Raw genomic sequence first — 7,568 nt, 5'->3', positions numbered from 1 at the left:
AGCTGTGGCTGTCCCTGTTTCCCTGGCAGTGCCCACGGCCAGGCTGGGTGGTTCTTCACCCCCCACATCCCATCCTGTTTTATTTTGTCACTGAAACCCAGCCCAGGCTCCAGGTCGCTCTCATATTTTTTGAATGCAGGTGCTGCCAAGGAAAGCAGCGTTTTTTATAAAGCTTTACGAAATATCTCTGTTTGTGGGGGTTTTATGGGTTTTCCCCCTACAGTTACACTCAGCAGAATCCCCACCCCTTGCTCTGAAAAATCCCCATCAGGTATTTCACCATTTCCAGGATTGCTTTCCTGACATGCAATAAAAAAAAAAAGCTTTTATGATGTATTTTTTCTGCAACGTTTTCTGAAAAGTATGTCCCAGCCTCAGCCAAGGAAGTGTGTGGAATTTGTACCCATGGAGACTCCAATAACACAGCCTGCTCCAAACACCACAGGATTATTACTTTTCTTACCTAACGCTTTGGGAAAGGAGTTACTGGAAAAGGAAGTGACTGAGTGAGGCAATTTAAATTTTAGACACTGGTTAGAGTGTGGATTTGGGGTTGCTGTTCCTGCTTTTGGGAAATTACCAAGAGAATTACACTGGAAAAATTCGTGGAGTTGTGTGTCTGACCACCATGGACACACTGAGTGAGATTTGGAGAAGCTCCTGAGAAAAATAATTGTTATTCTCTGAGTGAGTTTTGCAGAAGCTCCTGTGAAAAATAATTTTTATTATATTTTATTTTTATTCAAATTAATTTTTATTTCTATTTCATTTTCATATATTTTATTTTTATTCTTTTTTATAGATAATTTTATTCTTAATGAGTTGTAAATGCTTAAGCCAGAGATATTTAAACAGAACAACTTTTAGGTGAACAAAACATACAGTAAAAGAAAAAATAGAGGTGAAATAGTTTATTAAAAATCACCTAGAAGAAATAAACATCCACCTTTACTCCTGGGAACTGAGACCAGGTTAATAGATTAGCTTTAAACACTCCTGATGTGTTTGAAGTTGTTCTCATTCCTTCCCTCAATCTCTTTTACAAATGAAACAATCCTCTGGTTTTCCTGCTGGAAAAGCCCAGAGCTTTCCTAAAAACCACTCAATAAACAGCTATTTTTTAATCCTGTGGTCACTTATTCCTGCTTGAGCAGGAATAAATGCGTTGGGTTTGGCCACACTGAGTTGCACCACGCTGATTTTGAATTACCACTCAAATTTACCACGAGCTGAATGAAATTCCTCTGTTACTTTTATTTTTTAGGGCACAATTCCCCACTGAACAGCGACAAGAAAAGTGAAACACTTTTGGGTGTGCTCCTGCTCTTCCCAAAGTGCCAATTCCTGAGTGAAACCCTGAGCACAGGTGCCAACAAAATCCTGAAATTCACGGAATCACAGAGAAGCCCCCCGAGCTCTCCAAACCCAGCCCAGCACTGCCCAGCCACCACCAGCCCTGGCCCCGGGTGCCACAGCCAGTTTTGAACACTTGATAATGCTTGAAATTATTGATAACGCTTGAAATTATTGGTAACGCTTGAAATTATTGATAACGCTTGAAATTATTGATAATGCTCACTGCAACACCTTTGGGAAGCGCTGCAGCCCAAGGGGGTCAGGCAGAATCACCACAGCGTTTTTGTTTTTAATTGTTTTTAATTTGTTTTTAATTTTCTGCCACCTCTTGTGCCAAGGTGGTCACTGGGATGAATTTTTCGTTGTTTTTTTTCCAGCCTGTTCGTGAGCCAGGTCTCGCTTCTCTCACACAGTACCAGGGGCTGGGGAAGGGGATTAATTTCCAAAATTGTAAAGAAAGAGAAGTTTGATTTTTCTCTTCCTTCTCTTTTCTCCGAGCTTGCTGCAGCTGTCTCTGATACCCACAGGAGGGCACGTTCCTCAAAGCAAACTGGAATTCAGCTCAAACCCGCCCAAAGGATCCCACTGATTGATTTGATTTCACTAAAGGGAGGTTTTGACAGAAAAACAGTATTCTGATAAAAGAAAATTCCTTGTAAAGGTGGCGAGATTCTTTGAAATATTGTGTTTATCCATGAAAAATATTGTTGTTTTGGGTGCTGGAAATGAAACCTGAAATGAAACTATTCCTTTAAATTGTTTCCTGCTTGAAAAAAAATTCCCAGAGGGTTAAAACCAAAAGAAATTTTTGAGGTTTTGACAGAAAAACAGTATTCTGATAAAAGAAAATTCCTTGTAAAGGTGGCGAGATTCTTTGAAATATTGTGTTTATCCATGAAAAATATTGTTGTTTTGGGTGCTGGAAATGAAACCTGAAATGAAACTATTCCTTTAAATTGTTTCCTGCTTGAAAAAAAAAAAAAAAATCCCAGAAGGTTAAAACCAAAAGAAATTTTAAAATTGCCTTTGGGATTTTTGCTTAAAGAAAAAGTTTGCTTGTTTTAAGTGGGAGAATCCCCATTCCAAACAGGGACCAGACAGCACTTTGCTACCTGGGAGATTTCTGTGTCAGCTTCCCCCCATCCTTGGAGGTGTTTTCCAGCCCTAATGATTCTGTATTCCAGCCCTAATAATAACCCTAATTATTGTTCCCTCCGTGCTGTGTTTTGCTGCTGAGTGAGCTCAGTGCAGGACATTTGGGGGCTGAACTGGTGCCTCTCCGTGTCCCCTGTCCCACAGGATCAACAGCACCCTCCCATGCAGGTTATGCGGGTCATCACATCTGTGATTGTGGATTTTCCCTTTAAAATATCAGCCATAAAATGAAATTTCAAGACCATTTCATTTCCAGTCCTTTCAATTCGTGGTGTACATAAACAGGTCCTGGTTTTGCAGGCAGGGAGTCACTCAAGGGCTGCACTTAGGAATTAAACCTCAATTAAATCTTCATCCCACCTATTTCCAAGGCAATTCCAGTGGGGCTGGTGCAGGCTGCAGCTTTTCCTGCCGCACTCCTTGGGCACAGCCCTGGCTGAGCTCCTGCTCCAAGCACAGCCCCAGGGCTTTGTTCCCTGCACCACAAACCCCTGCCCTTGCTGCTGCTCACACCGCAGCCTCCTCCAGTGCTTTGGGCTGGGCTCGAGAGGGGAAATCTGTGGAGTGGGGCTGTGCCAGGCTGGAATTTCCCTGTCCTGCTCTGCCCACGCCTCTCTCCAGAAGGACAACGAATTCCAGGCTGGTATGGGATGTTTGTCCAGCAGGACAGGGAATGCCAGTCTCTTATGAAATGTCTGTGCAGGGGGACAGTGAATTCCAGGCTGTTATGGGATGTCTGTCCAGTAGGAAAATGAATTCCAGGCTGTTATGGGATGTCCCTCCAGCAGGACAGAATTTCAGATTTTCTGTGCTGCCAGGCACTGACCCCCAGGAGAACACTGCATCTGACCTGAGGCCGTGGAGAAGGCTTCCAAAATGGAATGATAGAACTGGGATTGTGGTGTGGAGTTTGAATAGAAGTGTGTGATATCACAGGGTGGGAAACTTAGAGTTTAAGGCTTTAGAATACAGTAATATATAAAAAGCAAGATGGAGGTTTTAGAGTGGAGGCTGGTCCTTCTTCTTCACCTCCTTCTTCACCTCCTTTACTTCCTTCTTCTCTTCCTTCTTCTTCTTCTTCACCTTCTTCTTCTTCTTCACCTTCTTCTTCTTCTTCTTCTTCTCCTTCTCCATTTTCTTCAACAACTTCACCTTCTTCTTCACCTTCTTCTTCTGTAGCCTGCACTGCAGGCTACAAGTGATTAATTATTGGGTTAATTTTGGAAGCCTTCTCCACAGCCTCAGGTCAAATGCAGTGTTCTCTTGGGGGTCAGTGCCTGGCAGCACAGAAAGGCTGAAGTTCTCAGCAGAAAGTTGTCAGCTTGTGCTGTCCCCTGGCTCCTGGAGTGGCACCTGGCCTGTGTCACCAAGGGACAGAGCTGATTTCTGTGTCACCATCTCTGGTCACACATCCATCCCTTTCCTGTTACAACAAAGCTTCATGTGGGAAATGCAAATGTGAAAACTTCCACAGACACAGGAGGGCTTGATCTGCAGCCTTGGAAGGAGTTTGGATTGATGTAAAATAACAATACACAGACATTAAGCAGAAAAATCTTAAACTTATGTTCCTATAGCTGTAAGTAAGAATATGCTTTAAGTGAGAAATTGTATTGATAAGGTGGTGAAGGGTTTATAATGTAGGGGTGTAATTGTATAGAGTAAATTAAGAGTTTAGATGTTACAATAGAATCACATGTGTGTATGTGGGATAGCAGCCCATTGGACAAAAGTATCCACAGTGCAGTTGAAGTAAGTAAAGGTGATAGGATAGAAAAGCAAAATTTAAAAAAATAAAATAAAAAACTATTTTTTAAAAATAAAAACTTTGTGGCAACTGTCTATTGGATTAGAAAGTTCTATATTGTCTTGCAACAAAGAACTTGTGACCATTTTGAGCTATGGCCGACTGCTTGCTCCTCTAAAATCTCACAGCCTCTGAGATTGATGTTTATTTGAACAATAAATCATTTTTAGCCTGACTGTGGTCCCATCTCTTCATTAAATGCAGTGATAATAATAGCTTCAGAGGGGAGGGCAGCCAGGGCACAGCCTGGTTCTGCCTGGCAAACATTGTCACACCACTGCCACAAAGTCCCTTGGCTTGGGCAGAGGGAGCAGCCCATTGCTCCAGCAGCGAGAGAAAAGAGAGAATTCCATTTTTTCTGAAGTTCTGGAGGTGCAATTGGATTTTTTTCTCCATGCAACTTCCGTATCCATCTCATTTTAGAGCAAATGGCCTTCCAGCAAATTCTTTTCCCAAACTGGGATTACCTGTGGGCATAGATAGCATTGCAGTTTGGGTTTCAGTTTAATGTTCAGAGGATATAGGCATGGCCTCTGAAGTGAGGTGATCTCTAACATCAAACTAAGTCATTATACAGCCAAGAAATCCTAATTCTCCACTGTTTTTCAGACTTTATAAATATGTATTTCACACACTACACTTTGCATATTGCATAAACAGCCTTTGCCTGCTCTGTGTTGTTTCAAAATCCATGAGTGTGCAGTTTTTAATGAGTTAAAAAAAAATCAGAAAGGAATTTATGCCCATGACAGGCCAGGGTAAATAGTTTTTGTCCTGTTTTATTGATGAGAATTGCAGAAGAGTCATTTAATCATAGAGGCAGATAAAGGTCATTTATCAGCTGCTGTGTCCTGGTGATGAGTCCTTGGCTTTGTTGATTTATGACAGTTGGGAGTTGGATATTAATCTAGAGCATAATTTGGTGGGGATTTTAGTGTGTGTGTCCTTTTGTTGTGTTTGGGTGCTTTTGGACTGTGGTTTTTTGGGGTTTTTCCAGTATTTCCCACACTTATTTGCTGTAGACCATTTCACATGACCAGAAAAGATGTTGCAAGTCCTTGATGGGAAGACACCATGAGCAGTTTAAGTGTGGAAATGACTTGGGTGTAAAGAGACTCTTCTGTCTGCCTTCCTGCCTGTGACCACGTGCTTTCCAGCCTGTTTCCTCATCGCATCCATCTTCTCCTCCTGTCCAGCTTCAAGTGGAAATTGCTGAAATATTTTATTGCCCTCCATGCCCCGTTATCTTCCAAGTCAATGTCCTGAGGTGCAACAGCTTGGGTTGAGTCACTCGCCAGTCTGGAGCTGGGAATTTGGGGCTGTTATCAGAGGAGTCCTAGCCCAGAATAGCTCCCAGATCCAGTGCCAGGGCTGGTGATAAAAGTGAAAATTATGTAACCCGCGTTGGGTAATTCAGATGGGCAGACAGGGCTGGTTCTGTTCAGCTGAAGAAGAAATTTCCACTCTGTGTGTCCACAGCTGCATGAAGAGATGATGCTTTGCTTGAGGTAGGAAAGGAAAGAAGATGCAAATGGAAATTTCAGTGGGCTGGTGTTCTGTAGGGCACAGGAAATCTGTGGCTGAGGTGAAGAAGAAGCAGCAGCCAGGCCATGTCTCTCTACCAAACCTGTGCACCAGAGCTCCCACCCTCAGTGATGTGGTGTGACATACACAAATCCAGAGTCCCACAGCCCCAGATGAATCTGAATTTATCCTGGGCCTTTGCTCTTATCCTGATGTTCTTCTTTGTGGGAAATGAATTTGTAGAGAATTTTTAAAGCTTAATGGAAGGTTTCCATAGTATGTAAACTTTGAGACAAGAAATGTTCACTTAGAAATGTTATAGAATAAAACAGGCATTGCTGAGAGAGAAATAGAATTAGAAATTCTGAATTATAATATATACGTGAATATATCTATATAATATATATTATATATTATAATGTATTATATATATATTGTGTATCTATATATACAATATACATATAATGTAGTATATTATATAATATATAATATATAATGTAGTATATATAATATTATATATTATAATATAATGTGCATTATAATATTTGTATTGTCTCACTCTTCACATGAGACTGGAAATGGAATAAAAGTTTTTAAAACACCTCTCAGCTGGCCCATCTCTGTCAGAAAAGAGCATAATCCAAGACTTCTCTTGTGAGGGACAGCTCTGTCCCTGCTGGCATCTCCCCCTGCCTTAGTCACGTGAAATACCTGGAAATGCCAAGGTGAGGCAGAAACATGAAAACATCATGGAATTGTTTAAGTTAGAAAAGACCCTTAAAATCACCAAAGCAGGTAACCTAACAGTGTCAGACCCCACTAAACCATGCCCCTAAGTGCCACATCTCCACATCTTATAAACCCTCCAGGAGTGTGAATACACTTTGGAATAAGTGACTTTAATCACCGAGGTAAAAATCTGTAACATCCCAGCACAGCCAGCCCAGACACTGCTGTAACTCACCCAGGATCATCAGCTGAAGGCTTTGTGTGTGTTCTCACTGCAGATTTCCCAGCAGGAACAAAATGTTGGAGGTTTTGGTCTTCCCCTGGAGGCTGAGCCTGTGTTATGAGCAGAGCTCGAGGCTGCTGAACCTGCAGCCACCTCCTCTCTCCTGATCTTGTGTCACAAGGAGTGACAATCCAGCCAAGACAGGCTCACCGGGCAAAGAAAGACTTCTAATTAAGTGCTTTTATATAATAAATTCAGATTCAAACCCATATAAAGTAATAAGGAAAGAAATTAGTTTCTGTAATGTCTTATTTAGGTACATGGAGATAATGAAATATTCCACTCTATTGTCATAGTTTAAGTTTTGCATTGCATGAGGGATCTATGACATAGGATTTAATGAGATATTCTGTTATTTTGCGGCATTTTTTCACCAAAGCAGGAGAAGAAAATAATACAGACAGGCAAGAGACAAAGATAACTGCATCTGCAGGTCTATAAAATAAACTCTGTTTCCTACCTTACCTCCTCCCTGTTGCACTCCTTACATTTCAGTCTAGTTTTTCTACACATTTTCATTCGAGTTAACATTACTTTCTGGAGACAAAACCATATCCCATAAACACCACAATACCCCAAATGACCTGGAGGTGACACAGGAGCACATCCATGTGGGTTTGGGATGTCTCCAGAGAAGGAGACTCCACACCTTCCCTGGGCAGCTCGGTCACCCTCAGTGCAAAGAAGTTTTTCTTCATGTTGAGGGGTTTGTCT

Source organism: Pyrgilauda ruficollis, unplaced genomic scaffold (genome assembly GCF_017590135.1).
Source record: "Pyrgilauda ruficollis isolate IOZ18807 unplaced genomic scaffold, ASM1759013v1 scaffold115, whole genome shotgun sequence".
Taxonomy (NCBI): domain Eukaryota; kingdom Metazoa; phylum Chordata; class Aves; order Passeriformes; family Passeridae; genus Pyrgilauda; species Pyrgilauda ruficollis.
The sequence above is the reverse complement of the archived record's forward strand: the minus strand, read 5'-3'. Positions refer to the sequence as shown.